This window comes from Bubalus bubalis, chromosome 18 (genome assembly GCF_019923935.1).
Source record: "Bubalus bubalis isolate 160015118507 breed Murrah chromosome 18, NDDB_SH_1, whole genome shotgun sequence".
In the NCBI taxonomy this organism is placed as follows: domain Eukaryota; kingdom Metazoa; phylum Chordata; class Mammalia; order Artiodactyla; family Bovidae; genus Bubalus; species Bubalus bubalis.
The window spans coordinates 1,392,919-1,416,707 of record NC_059174.1 but is presented as its reverse complement, the minus strand read 5'-3'; the positions used below and the strand labels follow the sequence as shown (position 1 = coordinate 1,416,707).

Below are 23,789 nucleotides of genomic sequence, written 5' to 3'. Positions count from 1 at the left end.
TGGTTTCTTCTGATTTTTTTGTGGCTTCATCTCAACACCGGGCATGAAATGGGACCATCTTGCATGCTGGTGGGCTGCAGTGTGGGGTGCAGAGGCCCGTCTGGGCACCACTCACATTCCAGGCAGGAGGCGGGCCAGAAATGCCGATCTGTGGTCAGGCGCTTATCTCCTTTATCAGATGACTTCAAAGTGTTCTCTGTTGTTGTTTTTTAAACCAGAACAATCTTTTGCCCAACTCACCTGGAAACTTTCATCAACCAGGCCAACTTATCAGTTAATATTCTTGTTGCCCAGTGGGAAGAAGGAGCCAGGTGGTGAGACGTGTGTAACTCCTGCCAAGACCAGATGCTGGAGGGGCCACCAGCCCTCTGCAGCGGCTCATGGGCTAAGCTGGGGCCTGAGCACTGTGTCAAGAGAATGCCTTCCTGTTACAAGGCTTACTTAGGGTAAACGAGGCGGCACTGTTACAGGTACAGCCCTGTCGGTGCCAGTTCCCTGGGGGACCTTGGGAAGGAGCCACATTCCCTCACAGTCAACCCTAAAGGAAATCAACCCTGAATATTCACTGGAAAGGACTGATGCTGAAGCCGAAGCTCCAATGCTTTGGCCACCTGATGCGAAGAGCTGACTCACTGGAAGACTCTGGTGCTGGCAAAGACTGAAGGCAAAAGGAGAAGGTAGAGGATGAAATGGTTAGGCAGCATCACCGACTCAATGAACAGGATTTTGAGCAAACTCTGGGAGACAGTGAAGGACAGGGGAGACTGGCATGCTCTAGTCTCTGGGGTTGCAAAGAGTCAGACACAACTTAGCAACTGAATAACAACGAGAAGAGATGACCCACCTGGTCTGGGGAGGACTCAAGGCAGGACAAGCACCAGGGCTCCTTAGGGAGACAGGTCAGCGCTAGGAGACCAGAGACTGGAAGAAAGGCATGCAGCGGTGCACTCCATGCTAGGGGAGCATATCTCCAGTGGGGAGAGTACCCCGAAAAACCAGGAAACAAACCAGGAACCTGTCGCTTGTGAGCCAGACTGTTTTTATTCTTCATACACCTTATCTTTAGCTTTCTTTTATTCTCCTTTTATATTTATTAATGTCTTCTGGAAAGGTCAGCCTGTGACAGCTATGTTAATGAAAACCCAAAGGAGGTGTCTGCATCCACGCCTGGACCAGGAGATTAAAGGGAGCGATGTCGTCTCTCTCCCCCGGGACTGGAGGTGCAGAGAAGCCCAGGGGTGGGCCCCTCGCTCAGCCTGCATCCTCCGGAGTCACCTTTCCAGCAGAAGGGAGAGCTGTGCGATCCAGTCAGAGGCCCTGAGCTTGCACCCTGCCCAGTGCCACAGAGGCGCTCCCAGTGCCAACCCCCTCGGACGCAGTCCTGCCCTATGCCCACACTAACCCCGGGCTCACTAACAGTCAGCTCCAGGGGGCAGAGAGCAGGTGGCTGGTAAACTGTCGAGACCAGCGCACACCTGCTTCCGTTCCTCCCTGGCTCCAACTAAGCCACCGTCCTTATCACCGCGGAGCTGATAATACGCTGTGAGTGACCCAGGCAGGACCCCTGCAGGGAAAGAGCCCCAAGGTTGCTAGGCAGGTAATCTGCTTTACCACTTCAGCCAAGGGGCAATGTCAGCTGCCGTGAGGACCGCAAAGGCAGCCTTCCCCTCGCCCTGCCTCGGCCCCTTGCCCTGGGGTGAGCGGAGCCAGGCTGGGGAGCAAGGAGCCCTCCCTAGTCCCATCTGCAGAGAGTGGCTGACCCTCCCGGACTTGGCCTGAGTTATACACTCCCTGCTAAGATAATAACTGTCATGACATCCTGATGTTGCTGGTCAGGATGTCCAGTAATCATGGACATCATGACATTACTGGTGTCAACTCTGGGGAACATGGAGAGGAGGCATAGGGAGACCATGAGAGTCCCAAGGGAGGGATACCTCTTGACTGGCTTAATTACCTGCCCTGGGGTTACCAGGGGCTGGCCAACACGATGGTGCCTGTCTGGAGCTTGGGTTGTAGGGGTGACTGGGGCTGTGAAGAGGGCGGGCCCAGGGCCTCCTCCCAAGCCCCTCGCCTGGTGAGAGGAGGCAGCCCCACTTCAACACGTTTGTGAGTTTAGTCCAGTGGACTCTGGACTTTAGTTCCAGGACTGGCTCTATCTGAAAGTTGGCGAGTCTGGGCAAATCACACCTTTCTGGTACTCAGGTCCTCCATCTGTAAAATGGGCATGATGACGCCTGCTGCCCTGCTTACCTCACAGCCACCGTCAAGATGCAGTGAGTGATGACTGTAAGCTGCAAGGCACTACCTACCTGAGGTACCGCTGGGTTTCAGCATCACAGAGAGGAGGAGGCAGGGATGAGCGCAGACACTGTGGAGCAGGAGGCCTGGCCCAGGCTGGCCGATCTCTGAGAACAGGACCCCAGGCAAACAGGTGGGCCAGAGCACCTGCGGGAGCTAGGCAGGTGGAGCAGATACAGCGCGCTGGCCAGGCTGGGTCAGCAGACAGCTCAGGAGACTAGCCATTCTGCTGGGTTTGTGGTGGTCTCACCCTGTGGGCTTTTGTTTGCTTTGTTTTTGGCCATAGCACACGGCTTGCAGGATCTCAGTTCCCCCTCAGGGATTGCATTTGGGCCCTCAGCAGCGAAAACTGTGGTGTCCTAACCACTGGAGCGCCAGGGAATCCCCACAGAGCTCTTTCCACAACACACCACTCTTGGCTCAGCTAGGCTGAGTCAAACCTCCATACCCCCACAAATTGGAAGTGACAGGCAAACTGAGGCCAAAATTGTCTCTGTACCTGAAACCGGCACTGCTGTCCTGAGCATCGTCTTCTAAGGGGGAAGACAGGGTGGGGCACGACCCTGTCCAGCAGGAAGTACCCCACTCACGCCAGGAAGCGCAGCGGCCCTGGAGCTACGTCCTCACCAGGGTCTCAGCAGGAAACACACAGGAGGGTGGGCACTTCAGAAGCCAAGATGACAGGGCAGGCGGGAGAGGATGGGGGCCTCTCCAGGGCACGGGCAGGCCTAGTCGGGCCAAGGGAGCTGGCTGAACACGCAGAGTGAACGACCCCCGCAGCCCAGACAGAGGCCCGCGTAACACCATCCACCAAGCAGATGTCCCTGGGCCACCACGAGGAAGGAACCACTTGCCATGAGCCGCCTGTGTCTGCTCTTGCAGTCCAGGGGATGCAGGACTTCCATGGATGGGCAGCCAGGGCACGGGGGTTGCGGTGGGGAGCTCCTCCCGTGAAGATGCCATTCCTATTGGAAAAAGCCTCCATCTCCAAGTCAGATAGATGGCCTGGGTTCCTGGACTCAGTGCCTCTACCTAGTGGTTTGAGGATCTTAGGCAAATGTCTCAACTCCCACTTCCCGATCTATAAATGGGAGTGACTGTGATTCTGAAGTCCCATTCTACACTCCAGCATTCAGCTTTTAACAAGGTGAGTGAATAAATGGCAACAAATCCTTGTAAGTTTGCCTACGGTGTGATTCTGACACACACACTTAGCTCTGCTTATCCCCTCAATACACGATGCCCTTAGAATGGACGACAACCCCATCTTCCTTCGGAGAATCATCTCTCCCCAAACTTCCATCTCTGTGCCCAATCAGAGCACCAAATGCAGCCAGCCAGCTTCCCTGGTGGCTCAGATGGTAAAGAATCTGCCTGCAGTGCGGGAGACCTGGGTTTGATCCCTGGGTTGGGAAGATCCCCTGGAGGAGGGCATGGCAACCCTCCAGTATTCTTGCCTGGAGAATCCCATGGACAGATGGGCCTGGCAGGCTACAATCCATGGGGTCACAAAGAGTCGGACACGACTCAGGGACTAAGCACAGCGTAGTTCTTGATCCAGGGCTGGGTGAGGGCCCCAATTCCAAGTGAACCCAGGAGTCCCGCGGCAGTACTGGATGGGATGCAGAGAAGGCGGAGGCCTACGCTGCTGGCAGGCACCTTCTGCCACGTGGGGGGCGAGCAAGGTGTCATGACAGAGAAGGGCAGGCTGAGGCGGCTGTTGTTTGAGCTCTTCCCTTCCCTGCATGTGGCTAGCCGTTCCCTCAGGTATGAGTCAACCAGCTCCCTTTCATCAAAGCACCTTTAGAGCTGGCTTTCAGCTGCTGTGATTGACGAAGTCCAACTGATACAATCTTGCACACGTGTACAACTATTTTCCATTTCATTTAAAAGAATTTTTAAAAACCACTACAATATCACTTGCCACATAGTGCAAAAGGGCTGCCCTGAACCTGGCCCTGAAACCCTGCCCTCGCTAAGTCCGTCCAGCTCGGAGGCCCTCAGGCACAGAGCGATCCTGGGCTTCCCAGTGGTGACCCTGGGAACTCCCTGGCCAGGACTCACACCCTTCTCCAGCCAGGGACACTGCCCAGATGCACAGACGGTGGGAGAGCCATTGATGTATGTAGTCTTTCTGGGTGGCCTGGGGTCAGGACTGCTCACAGCCAAAGTCCCCCAACCACGAGCAAGACTCTGGAGCGGAGGGTGCTGCCCTCTGGGCCCTGAACCGGCTGAAGTGGTCAGGGCAAGAGAAGACCACCCTGGACATGGATTGCAATGGGGAGTCGGGACCCTAGGCTCCATTCCTTGTCTGGCAATGGATTTGGGGGAAGAAACCCTTTCCAAATCTGTTTCTCAACCTATTAAGAGTCATGTCTGACTTTTCTAAATGCTGCCAGACACTACCCTGAATTCTACCCATCTATCCCACTCACTTCTAGCAGCCACCCCTCTGATGAGATACCTTACACGTACCCAACAGTACCTCAAACTCACCCTACTCACAATGCCAAACTCACCCACACTCTAAGCCCTCAAAACCTGAACTTCCCTCTGTATTCCCAGTGTCAGCAAAGGGACATCATCCATCCAACCCTGAAACCTGGGAGTCATTTATGCCCCTTCCTTCCTTTAACCTCCTTCAGCAAACCTATTACAAAGTCCATCTGAGGTTTCCCAGCTAAATCTCTCCCTTTTCTACTTTCCTCCACATCTGCCACTCTTTTTCTAACCAAGAACTGCCATCTTCTACCTACAGTAGCCCCTGAGCTACTAAAGCGCCAGATCTACTCAAGAGACCTCCCTCCCACCAATTCATTCTCCACAGACAGGCCAAATCATCTTCCCAAATGCAAGTTCCTTCAGATCCCCATTTCTATTCCTCTCAGAGAAAGAACCAGACCTTCCAAAGCTCTGGGGTAAACGTGGGGCTCCCTCAAGACCCCACGGCCTGGCTGGTGGAGCCAGGGGTAACCCTCAGGCCAACATGAACCAGGCAGGTCTAGGAGCGGCTGCTCACTCCAGAGCCCTGGCCGCCCCCCGGGTTCTCCCACCCCAAGGCTGACTCCGAACTGGCTCAGCCTTCTAGGACTGACCCCTCCCCCAGCACAGGCTTCATCTGACCCCAGATGGGAACAGGAGCTGGAGGCCAGGCAGGGGAAGCCCAGCTGGGCTGCAGCCAGGGGCGGTATGTGTCAGGAAGGGGAGAGAGCAGGGCCACAATAGCCTGTTAGTATCTGAGGCCAGCGGAAAGGAGGCAGCTGGCGGGAGGATAAACCTCGAGGAGTCTATCTCTTCCCTCTTATCGGACTGACCCTTGGCAGCCTCAGCCTGTGGAGAACAAACAGTCATTAACAACCCTGCCCACACTTGCGCACAACGCAGTGTGACCAGCCCAGCCTGGAGAGCCGGGGCCTCCCTTCCTGCCAGGGCAGTCTCGGGGGTCTGCCTGTCGGCCAGCACCCCCATCCTGCCCCTCCTTCCTGGGCAATGAAACTTTACGCTCGGCCCACCCTGGCCTCCCCCGGCCCATGATCCCCTGGCCTTTCGGGTCAGGCCTTCGCGTCACACTGTGTGTGGCTTGGCTTCACCGCCATCCTCTGCTCTCCTAAAAACCTCTGCTCCACCCCCCTTTCCAGGCGAGTTCTCAACCCTCAGTAGGCCCACCCAGAGTCTGCGCTACTGACCCAGCACCTCCCGTCTTCAGCCTGTGATCTAACCCCCCAAGCTGGCTTTAGGGGGAAATTCTCACTAAAGCAGAGCCCAAGGTGGAAGGAGGTGAGGGGATTGGGAGCAGAAACAGGAAGCCTATACACAGTCACTCCAAAGCCTAACCAGTGGCCAGTATAGGAAGAGATGGATATGATGAGAGACCGGAGGGGTTTTTCTCTGCCTGAACCCAGGACAGAGGCAGAGCGATGCTCGGGAAGGGGGATGAGGACAACAGGAGGCAGGGGGCAGCTCCCTCAGCTGCAGGAGCCCAAGTTCTCCAGAGAGAGGCCAGAGCAGGCTGGCTGCTGTGCAATACGTCCAACTGGTCAGCAGAAAGGTTGGACCAATTCTCAGCAACTCCTGGACCCGTGGTGGTGTCCTGGGGCCCCAGCACTATCTCCCCTCTCAGGGTATGGCGTTCCTCTGTTCGGCCTACTGGACGATTTGACAGCAAATCCGTGAACAGATCTTTAAATTCTGTATTTACAGATGAGGGGACTCTGAGGCCCAGAGAGGGGCAGCAACTTGCCCTGGGTCACTCAGCACCCATTTCACAGCATCTTCCTAAGGAAGTACCAACGCTGGCTCCCCTACACTGGAAGAGCCTGAACTCTTCCTGCTGCTGTTTAGTCTCTAAGCCTAGTCCGACTCTGTGACTCCATGGACTACAGCCCACCAGGCTCCTCTGTCCATGAGATTTCCCACCCAAGAACACCGGACTGGGTTGCCATTTCCTTCCCCAGGGAATCTTCCTGATTCAGAAATCAAACTGACAACTTCTGCATTGGCAGGCAGATTCTTCACCGCTGAGCCACCTGGGAAGCCCGCAACAGGGGTCCCCATGACTCTCCTAACCCCTTTCAAGCTCTCCTGTCTCCCCCTGCCTGTGACACTTGGGGCCTCCTGAGCCATGCCAGAGGACCCAGGAACCGGCCAGAAGCTACACAGGTGTGGCCCGGGGAAGATACCAAGCCCTCTGGGACAGGACAGAACAGAGAGAAGGTCAACTGCTGGAAAGCCCCTTGCAGCTGCCATGGCCTCAGACGGCTCCCAAGAAAACCCAAGAGAGACAGGACCAGGCTCCCGCCCCTCCCCTGCCTTGCGGCACAGCCCCGGTCCCTCTGGCTGCTGCCTGCTCACTTGCTCGGGCAGAGGACACAGCACAGGGGCCACAGAGACTTTCATTTCCTCCCGACTCTGGTTCCACCAGCATCAAACGACAAGTATTTTGTTTTCAACTGAACTTGAGGTTGGGGGGAACTCTACTCAAAGGTCAGGGAGAGTCCCTTGCAAACCCAAAGGGATCCTCCCCACAAAGAAGGAAGGAGGTAGTAACTATGCGTGGTAACAGATCGTTAACTAATTTGTAGACATTTCACAGAGTATACAAGTGTGGAATCATTATGTTGTACACCTGAAGCTAATATAATGTTATATGTCAGTTATATGTCAATAAAAAAGGAGGAAGGAGGAGGGAGAAGGAGTGGCGGAGCAGGGTGGGACTGCGGGGTGACACGGGCAGGGAGGGGGAAGCCCCAGGCCAGCCCTCAAGTCCCCTCTTGTTCCTCTTCCTACCATCCACCTCTTAACTTCCCCTTTCACTACTCACGCCACCCCCTCCAAATTCCTTTAAACCACACGGAAAACTTGTTGATTTTTTCTTCATCAGAGCAGTCCCCTCTAGACCAATTAGCGATTTGCATTCGTTGCTGATTTTCTCCCTCAGAAGGCTGCAGACCTGCCCGGCGGCGCGGGGAGCACTGCCGGCCCTCTGCTCCGGGACTCCACAGCTGGAGGGCTCAGAGAGCAAGGGCGAGGACTGCTCTCTGCGGTCCCTGGGTCATGCGCCGACCCCTCAGGGTCTCCTCTGCCCCCCAAGCCCCCTCTCGGGAGCAGGATGGGCCTCGCGCCTCAGCTGTGCACAGGCAGAGCTGCTTTCTGTGTCCCCCGCCTGTTCCCCACCCTGAGCCTAGGGAGGAAGAGAAGGGGAGACAAGGAAAAAGCATGCGAACGGGCAAGCATGATCAAACCAGGAGAGACGCCCCTCCAGGCAGGAGACGCCTGTGCTACCCGCTCCCCCACCTCAGCAGCCAGGGGGGATGTCAGTCAACCCCTTTCCCTCTTTGCAGTCACATCCTCCTTAAGGAAGAAGCCCTTTGAGGATGTTTTTCAACATCTGATAGCAGAACTGTTGTTTTAATATGATTATTTCACAATACAAATTTAGTACTGACAGCAAAATAAGGAAAAATTACATTTGTCTCTAGATTTCTCTTGTTCCTAGTTCACCTTATTGTACACGGGTAGCAGGCACTGTGTTCATATCATGCATGGCAAAAATATTACATCCACTATGGCTGATTCATGTTGAGGTTTGACAGAAAACAGCAAAATTCTGTAAAGTAATTATATAATTATAATTATATAATTCAATAAAAAATAAATTAATCTTTTTAAAAAGCACACTCATTTGAATGCTGACAGCTATAACTGAGGGGGACAGTCTTCTTCACCCCAGGAAGATGATCCTCTCTGAAAACCTGCAGGGTTAAGTGCCCTTCAGCATCACTCCTCCTGCCCCACCTCACAGAGAACGCTGCTCCCTTCCTCACTTTCTTCTTATATATTTATTTAATTTTTTGGCTGAGTGGCATGTGGGATCTTAGTTCCTCAACCACGGATCGAACCCGAGCCCCCTGCAGTGGAAGCATGGAATCTTAACCACTGAACCACCGGGGAAGTCCTTCTCCCGTTACTGAAGCAGGAAACCTCTCCAGTTCTCAGCTAGAAAGTTGGGGTGGCCCAAAGCCCAGCCTATGCCCTGGAGCCTTAGGAGAGGTCTGCAATGGCAACGTAGAAGTGTGACTGACAATACGCTGTAATTACAATCATGATTTATAAATAAGCACCAAGAGGTGCCCCAGAATGGCTGCTTAGGGACACATACAGGCATCCCTGGTAAGCCCAGCATAACTGGAGGAAATGCCTGTTCTCCTCAGCTAGCAGGCAAAGTTCGCCTTCTCTCCGTGCAAAATGTCATTTGCAGATATCTGCCCTAATAGTGAGAACTTGTTGCTAAAGAAAAGAGGGGAAAATCTAAAACCCAGGTCCCCAGAGAGCTGGGCCAACTCCTTTAGTTGGTAAGGGCTCAGATACTGGGACGACACGGTGGGGGAAAGTTGGGGCACGGAAACTGAGAGCAGGGAAGGGGGAGGAAGGCGAAGGCCACCCTCGGCAGAAATGGAGAGACAAGAAGAGACGCAGGCATGCTGAGCATGGACCACAAAGCCCCAGTTGCTTTCAAAATGAACTGGGCCCCTGAGGCTGTGGGGCCCCACCCGCCCAGGGCTGAGGCCCCAAACCTCAGGCAGGCAGCGTGGAGTCCAGAGTAACAAGCTAACCAGGCTTCCGGGTGTCCTGCACACAGCTCCTCCAAAGCAAGGACGCTTCATCTCCTGCAAACTCCTCCTCCTCCTGACTGCTCCACTTCAGCTAAAGGACCTGACTTCATCACCCAGGCAAGGAAGTGTCTACCCCAGTCAACTTACTGTCTGTTCCAGAAGATACCTACTTTCATAGTTCTCTAGAATCAGTTCCTTCTTTGCATTTTTACTGCCAAGTTCCAGTCTTCATTACTTCTCACCTGGACCCTAACTAGTTTTCCATTTCCTCCCTCCCTTCTTTCCTTGTCTCCTTATGACCCAGCCATACCCTGCTACCAGCCTGCCCTCTGCCTGCTCAGAAACTTGTCAGAACCAAGCCCTCTGTCTGCCGTCTGCCGAGTTAAGTCCTCACTGAACACTGTGCTGGGATTGATCTCTTGCAATCTCTACTGCCTCTTCTTCTGGGGACTCCAATTTTTGGATACGGTTTGGGGGGACTGCCTACTGTGTCACCAGCCCTTCCCCGGCCAAGGGAGGAGGCATGGCCCAGTCTGGGCCAACCAGACATCTCCTCCCTGGGATACGACTCCCAACCTATGGTGACAAAATCCCACAGTACAGCTGGAACAGTTATCCTGCCCCAGTGGTACCCTGAAGAGGCTGGCCTTTGGCTCCTGACATACCTACTCCAAGACCCTGGAGGGGGACTTCCCTGGTGGTCCAGTGGTTAAGAATCTGCCTGCCAAGGCAGGGTACACGGGTTTGATCTCTGGTCTGGGAAGATTCCACCTGCCACGGAGCAACCAAGCCCATGCACCACGACTACTGAAGCCCACATGCCCTAGAGCCTGTTCTCCACAACAAGAGAAGCCACTGCAGAGAGGGAAGCCTGCGCACCGCAACTGGAGAGCAGCCCCGCTCTCTGCAACTAGAGAAAGCCTTGCGCAGCAATGGAGATCCAGCACAACCAAACATAAATAAATAATTTCTTAAAGACCTATTTAGAAGAAAAAAAAAAGACGAATAATTGCTTTTAAAAAAAGACCCTGCAGGGGACTCGGGTCTCAAGTCATTCCTCAGATTCTAGGAGTTCCCATAGCCTTCCAATGAAGTCCTTTCCTACCAAAGTCAGCAAGGTGTTGCTTGTAACCAAACTTCTTTTTAAAATACCTCTCCTATGCTCCAACCAAAAGGGAAAATGCCCTGAAAGCGCCGTTATGGTCCCTCCTTCCCCTGCTGGCCAGTACGTTCCCCAGCCTGCAGGCACTGCTGGAACTCTGCCTTCCCTTTCAGGGCCCAACCCAGAGTCCCCTTCTGAGCCCTCTTTGGGGATGACCTCTCCTCCTCTAAACCCACAAGCCCCCGGCTGCCCCTTCTGCCTCCCACCGTGGACATCGGAGTACCTGTCTTACCCTCCTCCCGGTGGACAGAGACTTGGTCATCCTCTCCTCCACAACAGCTGGCAGAATTCCAGACTCAATAAATTCACCAGGCTTTGTGGGCAGACAACTCAAAGGCCAATTACAGGTTTCCTGGGCAAGACAGGCAGTGAGGGACAAAAAGCACGGGGTCAGAAAGACCCTATCTGGCTTCCATATGCTCCACTTACCAGCTGAGTTTATGGGCAAGTCTCATAAGTTCTGTAAGCCTCAGTTCTTCGTCTGTGCTAACCCTGCAACGCTGCTGTGAGAATGTGACGCGCCTACATGCAAGAACATCCAGCCAGGTGCCTGGCTAGAAGTAACCACTCAGGGAACAGCAGCCGTCACTCCAGCTATTCACAGCTCCTGGGTTAGCAGATGCTCTTTCGGCGGGTTGAAATCATGAGCCCTGGGCCTGTTGTGTGACCCACAGAGTATCTCTGTTTCTTAGTAACCCCACCTGGGTCTACCTCTGCCTTATAAACCTCCTGAAAAACAGTACGTGAAAAAACGCGTGGCAAAGTTAAAGCACAATGTAAGGGGTTCCTCCTATTTGTCTCAGTTTCAGAGTCCCAGGCATCCTGTCCAGTGTGCAGCCATGGCCAGCACCCAACCTGCTCAGTCTCAGGGACAGGGCAGATGAGTGCCTGGTTCAGAGTCTGCTTCCCCATGACCTTCCCCAAAGCCCTGGTGCCTAAACGTCCTGCTTTGTGGTTGGAGGGGTCCTTCCTTCAAATGGCCACAGCACAGTGTCTGCTATGTGGTTACAGGGGGACTGGGAGCTCAGGCCCTCAAGTCACCCTGACCATTAATCTAGCCAACACTGGAAAGCATGGGAATGGCAGGAAAAGACCAGCCCGGGGAAGCTGCCAGAACAGTCCTGGGTGGGGAAGCCAGGTGGGGGGCAGCCTCTCTGAAGACTTTACGTGGGCCTGGATTAATCGCCCAGGCAACTCTCATGGCCCCAAACCAGTGGTTCTCAAGTGCTATGGTCAGGAAGCCGGATAGAAATAAAATCTCAGGCCACACCCAGACTGCCTGAATCAGAAATGTCTGGGAGTGGGGCCCAGCAAAATGCGCCTTACACAGCTCTTCAGGGGGATTACTGAACACCTACTCTGTGCCAAGGACCGAGCCGCGGGGTGATATTTCAGAAACAAGGGCACATCTGAAGGACTTTCACAGTCTAACGGGGGCGGAGGGGCGGGGAAGAGGTCAAAATCAAGTACACAATACACAAGACAGGATGGGGTACAGAATGAAGCAAAGGAATCAGCTCCTCCTCCCCTCACCAGCTCCTCTCTTTCCAAGTTCAGAAGCAGGAACTCCAATTCTAGGAAACCCACCCCACCCCAGGCTGCTCTTTGAGACTCCACATAACTGCAGGTAGTTTTCAAAAGAAGAGTGATCCTCGCCCGAGGCATCTTTCAGGTCCAGAGGTTTGGCTTGTGGGGAAATGGACCATGAGGCCACACCCAGTGGTTCTTAGCAGCTGAGAAGTTGACCCCATGTGGGCTCTGGGCTGGGAAAGTTCCTAGAGGGCTGTGAGCATGCCACAGCACATCCCGGCACTGCACTCCCGCGTAAGGTCACTCCCACAGGCCCCTGGCAAGCTCACATGGTGAGCGCAGATGCAGACATAAACACGCACACAGACAGTTGGCCCCCTGGCCTCCATTCTCAAGTTACAGGGTTAAAGACGTCCTATTCACAGCCAAGGGGGAGGGATGAGAGAGGGGGTGCTGAAGCAGGGAACCATCTGGTTCAGATCAAGATTGCTCATTCAGGACCCCAACGGAACTCCCAGAGCCTGCCTTCGTGATGGCTCACAGATTTCCCTCCCTCCCCCAACTTCCCACTGAGAAGCTGAAAACTGGGCTAGGAAGGGATCGACTCATAGGCAAATCTGCCAAAGGAAGATAAGAAAACAAAACTAAACCAAAAAAAAAAAAACAACCAGATACAGGCAAGTCTCCACCACCTCTCTGAGCCCTGGCTCCCTCTTTCCTTCAAACCCTGAACACCACGACTAAACTTGAGATCACCACCTACAGTCACTACGTCTTCCTCCACAAAGAGCTCAGGGGGCACCTAGCAGCATCATTCCCTTTGCCGCCAAACATCTCCAAAGTTAGCAGCAGAAGCAAGATAAGGGTTAGGGGTGTGGTCTCCCAGACTTCTCTTATGCCGCCATCTCCACCAATGTAGGAGGTTCCCTCCATCTCGGAGGGATGGTGGAGTCCACCACGCATAATGAGAGGAAGAAATGACCAACCAGCTTCCAGACAACTGTCCCAAAGACAAGATGGGAGTGTGCATCACTGGCTAGGACTGACTTACTGAGGGACTCCAGAGTGCCCTGAGCCCCCTCGGCAGCTTTAGCTGAAAGAGGCTGCCACTCCCTTCCCACCACCAGCACCTCTCCCCTTTCCCCCAACACCACCTTAGACTCTGTTCTTCAGTGTTTTACTGTAGCTGAAAGCAAAAGGCAAGATGGGAGATGGATGCAGTTGGCAAGAAATAGAAATCAAAAGGCTAACTTGAGTAAAGGAGTGATGGGTGGGGGACTCTACAGGCAAAGGAGGCCAGAAATTAAATACAGGAAGGAGGAGGGGGAAACAGAAGTGGGAAAACGCCAAAAGGGAGACTAAAGTGAGCTCAGCAGAGAGCTGCAGCAGGCAACTGGGAAGTTTGGTCCAGTCACAGAGGAATGACTGGAGGGAAGAAATGACTCCTTCATGCCAAGGCAAGGGCTCAGACTAGCCCCAGAGGGCTGGGGCATGGACTTGGCTAAGTTCCTGGTTTGTGCCAAGCCTCGGTTTCTCTGAAGTGGGAACGAGGTCAGGCTGTTAGGTCTCATCAGAGAGAACTGGGCCACTGTGGATGGCTTGGGGGCAGTGCCAGGTAGGGGAAAGAGGAGAGAGCTTGCTGATGGTGCAAACACAGCCTGTGGCCAGGAGAAGCGGGGCAAGGGTCTCCAAGGAGTGCACAGGCCAGGAGCGCGCGCGGGGCTGGGGGTGCGAACTAGGCAGTGGACTGAAGTCGGGACTGGGGCACGGAGCGCTTCTCGGGGCTGGGCTGGGGGGCTGGGGACTTCCACCATGGGGTGGAAGAGCCGCGCGTGGGAACGGCTGGAGGTGCAGGAGCAGAAGGCGGGCAACCGGGAGGGAGGCCAGGGCAAGAGGACCACCGCCCCCACGGGGGAGCCCAGCGCCCCGACCCAGGGGAAGTTGCCGGGGTGGACCGGGAGGGTCTGGGCCGCTGGTCGAGCCAGCTGCCCGCGCGGAGGGGGTTCGTGGCAGCGAGGGGCCCGGGGCGCCTTATATCCCGCCCGCCCGCCCGCGCACCTCAGTCAGCTCCGGGCGCCGCGCGGGCCATGCTCGCCGCTCCCGCCGCCGCCGCCGGTGCAGAGAAAGCCGCCGCCTTCGTCGGCGTCCGGACCCGTTAGCTGAGCGGCTCCCCAGTCCGCCCGCAGCGGGCCAGTCCCGCCCTAACCCGCCCAGAGCGAGCAGCCGCCGCTGCCGCCGCCGCCGCCGCCTCAGCCCGGCCCCTCCCCCAACCCAGCCTGACTGGAAAGGAAGGGTGGGGGCAGGGGGCGAGGGCCCCCTCCCCACTCACATCCTCCGGCCCTGCCCCGCCCCCTCCCCCGCTCGCCTAGTCATCCTGGGAAATGGAGTCCAGCGCGCGCTGCGCCGCCAGGAGAGCCCGGCGCGCGGAACTACTACTCCCAGAAGACAGCGCGCCAGCCCGCGCGCTTGTGGGCTTTGTAGTCCCGTGGGGACTCGGGGCGTCTACAGCGCGGGAGGGGAGGGGGATGGGAGGTTTCCACTCGCTTGAGGCCGGGGTACCGAAGGCGGAGACGGGGCGTGGGGTCTGCGACGCGCTGTGCCGGGGCTGAACACCTGGACTTCGAGGGGGGCACCCAGCAGCGGAGGATGCCTCTCACACGGCTGTGGTCCGCTGCAGCCGCGCAGGGCTGCAGGCGAAGCCTCTGGCCCGAGAGCCTCACGCTGGGGACGGTTACCATTCGCGCGGAAAGAGCCTTGACCTGAGGCTAGCTTGGCTTCCTGCCCGGGCTCCGCAAGCCGGAGCTGCGGTGAGGCCGCTGCGCCCAGGAGGGAGAAAAATCACCCCACGTGGGCGTGGGGTTTTCCCTACCTGGAAAAAGGAGACCGAGTGTCTCGGTTTCCTGGAGCGCTCACCCCTCTGGGGACCTACTATTGATAATTCCAGTCCGACCCACTCTCTTTCTAGCTGACGCCCTTAGCTCCCTACTGTTTAGGGCAAAGTACACACAAAAAGCAAAGTGTTAACCATTTTAAATATTTTTCTATGTCTTCTCTTAGCACGTGCTTTCCCCAGTTTCCAGATCCACCTCAAATTGTTAATGAAACTCCCGGTTGCCCTCCAAGCTTTATCGCCTCTGGCAGAGGGAGGCCTGTAAGTCGCTGATTCTTTAACAAGCGTCTATCAGACTCTCCTGGAGAGTTTGTTTAAACACAGCTGACCCATACCCCTCCCGTGGGAGGATCCTGCTGTGGGATAATATGAACCTCAGAGGAGCCAGGCCATAGAAAGTGGGGTTTCAGGCTGCTGCTGCTAAGTCGCTTCAGTCGTGTCCGACTCTGTGCGACCCCATAGACGGCAGCCCATCAGGCTGCCCCGTCCCTGGGATTCTCCGGGCAAGAACACTGGAGTGGGTTGCCATTTCTTTCTCTAGTGCGTGAAAGTGAAGTCGCCCAAGCGACCCCATGGACTGCAGCCTACCAGGCTCCTCAAAAACGTTCTTTTTAATTTAAATAAATCAATCAGTTGATGCAGTAAAAGGAAAATACTACATGAACCTGAGGGCTTCTCTGAGAGTTCAATTGGTAAAGAATCTACCTGCAATGCATGAGACCCTGGTTTGATTCCTGGGTGGGGAAGATCTGGAAAAGGACTACCCACTCCAGTATTCTTGGACTTCCATGTGGCTCAGCTGGTGAAGAATCCACCAGCAATGTGGATTTGATCCCTGGGTTGGGAAGATCCCCTGGAGAAGGGAAAGGCTACCCACTCCAGTATTCTGGCCTGGAGAATTTCATGGACTGTCTAGCCCATGGGGTCACAAAGAGTCAGACGTGACTGAATGACTTTCACTTTGCACATGAGCCTGAAAGATGTCCCAGTCCTTAGCCTTTAGCATTCTCTTCAAAGCTGGTAAGGTTTTCTGTTCCAAAGGGGAGTTGTAGGGTATACCTGGTACTACTCCCCAAACTATGGATGCAAGCCAGGGGTTGAGATCTCAAACCTCTAGGATAGGGTCAGCTCTGTAGAATCCTCTGCTTCCAGGTGTTCTATGACCTATAACAGGCTAGGGGATTGAGAGGTGAGAAGGTGGATTCTTGACTTGTCAGGTATCTGAAAGTGACTCTCACACCACACCTACCTGGGTAGACCCTTAACCACTTGCTATCCTGATGTTCTGGGAGCTATAGAAGTCCAAGAGGAAACTTGGTGACCTTCACTCTCCGGCACAATCTCAGACCCTTTCAGCTGTGAGATGATCAAGTTCTCTGCTCCACCAAACTCTAACCAGGCTCCTGTAGGCCCTCTTCTCCAATATGTCTCAAGCTTGGCCTATAAAAACTATACACTTGATTAGGACTCCACTGGTCCACTGCAGTTCAGTCCCTAGTCAGGGAACTAAGATCACATCCCACATGCCACACAGCACAGCCACAAAACCACCCCCCACCCAAAACCAAAAAACTGTACTCTCAACACAGATGACTTTATCCACCCTTCTCCCTGGTGGTTCAGACAGTAAAGCCTCTGCCTGCAGTGCAGGAGACCAGGGTTCGATCCCTGAGTTGGGAAGATCCCCTGGAGAAGGGAATGGCTACCCACTCCAGTCTCCTTGCCTGGAGAAATCCATGGACAGAGGAGCCTTGCAGGCTACAGTCCATGGGGTCACAAAGAGTTGGACACGACTGAGGACTAAGCGACTAACACACACAACCTCCCCCCACATTAAAAGACTTAACACAGTAACATAGTTTCTAACATCTCAAGGCCGCATCCCTGGGATGGCTCTACCCACCCTAAGTGCCTGTCTGATAAAGCTCAAACATTCACTGTTTATTCTAGCCAATACCAGTTGTAAATACCCCCCCACCCCTTCTTAGAGCGTTTACTAAAAAGGCTTACAGTTGTGACTTCTTCCTTTCCCTTTAAGGTGTGCAGTAAATGTATATGTATTATGTGTCTTTCTCAAGGACCTGAAAGCCATTCCTTTGAAATATAATTACTGGAAAGAATAGGGCCTCTGTGGGAGAGTAGAATCCTAACTTCAATACTTGCCAGCTAACAGATACAGCTGACCTAATCAGCATTTACACTGACCAACCCTTTGTACTTTTTCACTTCTTGCTCACCTGCCTCCATACTTCTTCATTCTCCCTTTAATGTGCCCAGTCACCTCTGTGTAAATCCAAGGTGCAGTGTTTATCAATAATATATTGGTTAAAATCTGTCCTTACCACTTTAACTAGTGCCTGCTTTGTCTATTTTTCGGTCAATTATAAAGATTTTTTGTTTGTTAACTATTAAGATGTTTTTGTTTATCTCTGACAAAATGGATATGAGCGGTGAGCCCTGGGGCCCCAGGCTCCAGCCTCCCTCCCATCCACCAAAGGCCAAAGGGTGAGTTATTGCTAGGTCCTTGGGCACGTAGCCCAGAGGACACCAGAGGCATTGGACCCTGACTAATGTTGACCTCTCTGGTGAATGCTTGAATGCTTTTCTGTTTTTTAGTTTTTTGATTTGCGTCCCTGTCACAGACTATAGTGCGTGCGTGCTCCGTCACGTCTGACTCTTTGCAACCCCATGGACCGTACATAGCCCGCCAGACTACTCTGTTCATGAGATTCTCCAGGCAAGAATACTGGACTGGGTTGCCATTTCCTGTTGCAGGGGATCTTCCCAACCCAGGGATCGAGCCTGCATCTCTTGCATCTCCTGCATTGGCAGGCAGATTCTTCACCGCTGCGCCACCTGGGAAGCCTGTCACAGACTACAGGGGGTTAGGTAATCCACATACAATTCCACGCTCTGCCCCTAAGCCCAGCTGCCGGCCCTTCCTGTAAGGACTTTGCCTCTGCACCTGAGTCACGTGCAACTGCGGCTTTCCCTCCCAGGCAGAAGGGAATGAGTCTTTTTGTGTTGACACCCATCACCCAAATGTCTGTTAGCAGAGTACCCGGAAGATGTCATTTCATGGGCAGCGCAGGGAACCTCTCTATCCCACAACTCCCACAGGAGCTCCCATCATCACCCAACTATCTCCCAGTTAGATGTCAAATTGGTTTTTACCCATTTCCTCTTGCTAGTTGTGATTTCCTATCCTCTCCACCCATCCAAATTCTGCCTGACTGTTTGAAGTCTACCTTGAGTTTTCCTTCCTCCTCAAGGTTCTCCCCAGCTGCCTCAGCTGCACAGCCACCTGCGAACGTCACCCCTCATGTCGCACTTGAATTTGTGTCATTGACTTAAAAGCCTACCTTTGCTGTTGACCATCCACAGCAAGGGAAGCAGTGGACCAGGAAGTGAAGGAGACAGGAGCCATAGGGCTTTGGAGGCAAACTGCAACTAAGTAGCAAGATGCAAAGAGGAGGTGGCTCCCTCCCTCCCCTGCTTTCTGGTTGACCCAGAAAGGTCAGCTCCCACACCTAATGGTCTGTGTGACCCCCAGCAAACTACACAGTTCTGTGATCTGTAAAATGGCGATAATAATAACAGAATGGCCATAATAAGAGACCCTTCTTGTAGAGCTGTTATAAAGAGTAAATGGAAAAAAAAATGATGTTGGATAGAAAGACTGTCAAAAGGAAATCAAGTCAATCTGGACATTTAATGCGATCACAGTACAAATACCAGCAGCATTTATTTTGGGTTTTTTTGGAGAGGGAGGAAGAGGAGCAGGTCACTTTATTTTAAAAATTCATTTGGAGGGCTTCCCTGATAGTCCAGTGGGTAAGAATCTGCCTTGCAATGCAGGGGACATTGATTAGATCCCTAGTCAGGGAAGATCCCACATGTTGCTGAACTAAGCACAAGCTCTACAACTGTTAAGCCAGCACTCTGCAGCCTGCAAGCCACAGCTACCGAAGCCCGCATGCCGAGAGCCGTGTTCCGCCACAAGAAAAGCCACTGCAATGAGAAGCCCGGGCACTGCAATAAAGACCCACCACAGCCAATAAATAAATCTTTCTTAAAAATTCATTTGAAAAAATAATAAGCAAGATTAGTGCCAACAATAAAAAAAAATCAATCAATTGTCAAATCTAAGAAAGAAATGGAAAAATCTATTTGAGCCAACCTGAGGACTGTTCTGCCCATCAGAAATCAAAGCACAATTATATAAGTTCTTGAGACAAAAGGTTATTCATCAAATGACATATTGACAGACCCCAGATGTTCACATACTAAGCAACTGGGGTGTCATCATGACCACTTACAAGATTAAGGAAGGTTATCTCCTAAGGAGGTCTGGTTTATGCAAGTACACAATACACTCTAAAGGAGAGAGAGGAGGCCCAAATGGGCAAAGAAACATGAATTTTATTTAATCATGAGTCAGGAAATTTTTGAAAGACTAATAATATGAAGTAGTGAATGTCCTCTCAGATATTAAACATATTGTAAACATACCTTTAGAATAGTGTAATAGATCAATACATAGACCTGCAAGTCTACAAATAAACTCAGATACTCACAGAAATTGACATATGGTAAAGATACATTTCAAATAAGGGAGAGGAAAGATGAATTATTCTATAAATGGTATAGGGACAGTTGGAGAACCATCTGCTCAAATATTAACTTAGCTCTGGATCTAGTAAAAAAAAAATCACCAATGGCTACCAATATGAAAAATGAAGACAGATAATGGACCCCTGATGGAAGTAAAATATTCAGAAAGTAGTGGTGAAAAAATAAATCACCCCAAATCTGACAACTACCAATGTACAGAAAGTACAGGTATTTGAGAGGAATGTTTTATTTGGAACTATGGGGATGCAATCTAAAAAATTCAGTGAGAAACTCTATAGGACAAATGACACAATTTCTTCAATGAATACATTGAAAAAAATTTTAAGACAGAGGAGAATCTGTAAATTAAAACAAGCTATATTAACCAATTGCAATGTGTGGACTTTGACTCATAATTCCAACAAACTGAAAAAAATTGCATGAGAAGAGGGGAAGTTTGAACACAAACCATTGGATATTGAATAATTATTATTTGTTTTAAGTGTATTAATGGTATTATAGTTAGTTGTGTGTGTGTGTATGCTTAAGAGATTTCATTTAGTGATATATACTGAAATCTTATTTATGGAATGATGTCTGAGGTTTGCTTCAAAATAATTCGGGGTTGGGGTAAAGGTATAGACACAAGGCAGGCTAAAGCGGTAATTATTGAACCTGGGAGAGCAGATGGTCACTTGGACAAGTTCATTTTAACATTTTTTTTCTACTTTTTCATGCACAGTATTTAAAGTTTCACATAATAAAATGTTTTGGGGTTTTTTTTGCTGAAGTATAGTTGATTTACAATGTGTTAGTTTCAAGTGAACAGCAAAGTGATTCAGTTATGCACACATGTGTGTGTGCTCTGCTCAGTCATGTCCAACTCTTTGCAACCCCATGGACTGTAGCCCACCAGGCTCCCCTGTCCATGGAATTTTCCAGGCAAGAATACTGGAGTGGGTCGCCATTTCCTTCTCCAGGGGATCTTTCCAACCCAGGGATTGAACCTGCATCTCTTGTGTCTCCTGCAATGACAGGCAGATTCTCTACCACCTCTCCCCTTCAGTTCAGATCAGTAGCTGAGTCGTGTCCAACTCTTTTCGACCCCATGGACTGCAGCATGCCAGGCCTCCCTGTCCATCACCAAGCTGGAGTTTACTCAAACTTATGTCCATTGAGTCAGTGATGCCATCCAACCATCGCATCCTCTGTCATCCCCTTCTCCTCCTGCCTTCAATCTTTCCCAGCATCAGGGTCTTTTCCAATGAGTCAGTTCTTCACATTAGGTGGCCAAAGTATTGGAGATTCAACTTCAGCATCAGTCCTTTCAATGAACAGTCAGGACTGATCTCCTGTAGGATGGACTAGTTGAATCTCCTTGCAGTCCAAGGGACTCTCAAGAGTCTTCTCCAACACCACAGTTCAAGAGCATCATTTCTTCCGTGTGCAGCTTTCTTTATAGTCCAGCTCTCACATCCATACATGACCACTGGAAAAACCATAGCTTTCACTAGATGGACCTCTGTCAGCAAAGTCATGTCTCTGCTTTTGAATATGCCCTCTAGGTTGGTCATAACTTTTCTTCCAAGGAGAAAGTGTCTTTAATTTCATGGCTGCAGTCACCATCCACAGTGATTATGCAGCCCCAAAAATAAAGTCAGCCACTGTTTCCACTGTTTCCCCATCTATTTGCCATGAAGTGATGGGACTGGATGCCATGATCTTAGTTTTCTGAATGTTGAGCTTTAAGCCCACTTTTTCACTGTCCTCTTTCACTTTCACCAAGAGGCTCTTTAGTTCTTTGCTTTCTGCCATAAGTGCGGTGTCATCTGCATATCTGAGGTTTTGATATTTTTCCTGGCAATCTTGATTCCAGCTTGTGCTTCCTCCAGCCCAGCGTTTCTCATGATGTACTCTGCATATAAGTTAAATAAGCAGGATGACAAAATACAGCCTTGAGTACTCCTTTGTCTATTTGGAACCAGTCTGTTGTTCCATGTCCAGTTCTAACTGTTGCTTCCTGACCTGCATACAGATTTCTCAAGAGGCAGGTCAGGTGGTCTGGTATTCCCATCTCTTTCAGAATTTTCCAGTTTCATGTGATCCACACAAAGGCTTTGGCATAGTCAATAAAGCAGAAATAGCTGTTTTTCTGGAACTCTCTTGCTTTTTCGATGATCCAACAGATGTTGGCAATTTGATCTCTGGTTCCTCTCCCTTTTCAGTTTGAACATCTGGAAGTTCACAGTTCATGTACTGTTGAAGCCTGGCCTGGAGAATTTTGAGCATTACTTTACTAAAGTGTGAGATGAGTGCAATTGTGTGGTGGTTTGAGCATTCCTTGGCATTGTCTTTCTTTGGGATTGGAATGAAGACTGACTTTCCCAGTCCTGTGGCCACTGCTGAGTTTTCCAAATTTGCTGGCATATTGAGTGCAGCACTTTCACAGCATCCTCTTTTAGGATTTGAATTACTTCAACTGGAATTCCATCACCTCCACTAGCTTTGTTCATAGTGATGCTTCCTAAGGCCCACTTGACTTCACATTCCGGTTCTAGGTGAGTGATCACACCATCATGATTATCTGGGTCATGAAGATCTTTTTTGTATACTTCTTCTGTGTATTGTATATTGTCACTCTGGTTATTTAACTTCTATGCAGAGTACATCATGAGAAACGCTGGGCTGGAAAAAGCACTTGCTGGAATCAAGATTGCCAGCAGAAATATCAATAACCTCAGATATGCAGATGACATCACCTTTATGGCAGAAAGTGAAGAGGAACTAAAAAGCCTCTTGATGAAAGTGAAAGAGGAGAGTGAAAAAGTTGGCTTAAAGCTCAACATCCAGAAAACTAAGATCATGGCATCTGGTCCCATCACTTTATGGGAAATAGATGGGGAAACAGTGTCAGACTTGATTTTTTTGGGCTCCAAAATCACTGCAGATAGTGATTGCAGCCATGAAATGAAAAGACGCTTACTCTTTGGAAGGAAAATTATGACCAACCTAGATAGCCTATTAAAAAGCAGAGACAATACTTTGTCAACAAAGGTCTGTCTAGTCAAGGCTATGGTTTTTCCTGTGGTCATGTATGGATGTGAGAGTTGGACTGTGAAGAAAGCTGAGCACTGAAGAATTGATGCTTTTGAACTGTGGTGTTGGAGAAGACTCTTGAGAGTCCCTTGGACTGCAAGGAGATCCAACCAGTCCATTCTAAAGGAGATCAATCCTGGGATTTCTTTGGAAGGACTGATGCTAAAGCTGAAACTCCAGTACTTTAGCCACCTCATGGAAGAGTTGACTCATTGGAAAAGACTCTGATGCTGGGAGGGATTGGGGGCAGGAGGAGAAGGGGACAGCAGACGATGAGATGGCTGGATGGCATCTCACCGACTGGATGGACACGAGTTTGGGTGAACTCTGGGAGTTGGTGATGGACAGGGAGGCCTGGCGTGCTGTGATTCATGGGGTGGCAAAGAGTCGGACACAACTGAGCAACTGAACTGAACTGATCTGTGTATTCTTGCCGTGTGTCTTCTTAATATCTTCTGCTTCTGTTAGGTCCATACCATTTCTGTCCTTTATTGTGACCATCTTTACATGAAATGTTTGTTCCCTTGGTATCTCTAATTTCCTTGAAGAGATCTCTAGTCTTTCCCATTCTGTTGTTTTCCTCTATTTCTTTGCATTGATCTCTGAGGAAGGCTTTCTTATCTCTCCTTGCTATTCTTTGGAACTCTGCATTCAAATGGGTATATCTTTCCTTTTCTCCTTTGCTTTTTGCTTCCCTTCTTTTCACAGCTATTTGTAAGGCCTCCTCAGACAGCCATTTTGCCTTTTTGCATTTCTCTTCCTTGGGGATGGTCTTGATCCCTGTCTCCTGTACACTGTCATGTGGGGGCTTTTTTCAGATTCTTTTCCATTAGAGGTTATTACACGATATTGAGTATAATTCCCTGTGTTATATAGCAGGTCTTTGCTGTTTACCTATTTTATGTATAGTAGTGTGTATATATTGAGGAGGAAATGGCAACCCACTCCAGTATTCTTGCCTGGAAAATTCCATAGAGAGAGGAGCCTGGCGGGCTACAGTGTACGGTCACAGAGAGTCAGACACAATGAGTGCACACATGCGCGCGCGCGCGCACACACACACACACACACACACAATGTTAAT

The 23,789-nt window shown here is 51.3% G+C and overlaps 1 protein-coding gene across 2 annotated transcripts in view; it reads right to left on the bottom strand.

Annotated features, from left to right (window-relative positions):
• ST3GAL2 (ST3 beta-galactoside alpha-2,3-sialyltransferase 2) overlaps positions 1 to 14,324 on the bottom strand; it is a 47,451-nt gene extending 33,127 nt beyond the window's left edge. For both annotated transcript variants that reach the window (XM_025268376.3, XM_025268378.3), the window contains exon 1: positions 14,164 to 14,324. The gene's annotated coding sequence lies outside the window, so the exon portion shown is untranslated. The remainder of the gene's footprint in view (positions 1 to 14,163) is intronic.
• Positions 14,325 to 23,789: the final 9,465 nt, after the last annotated feature.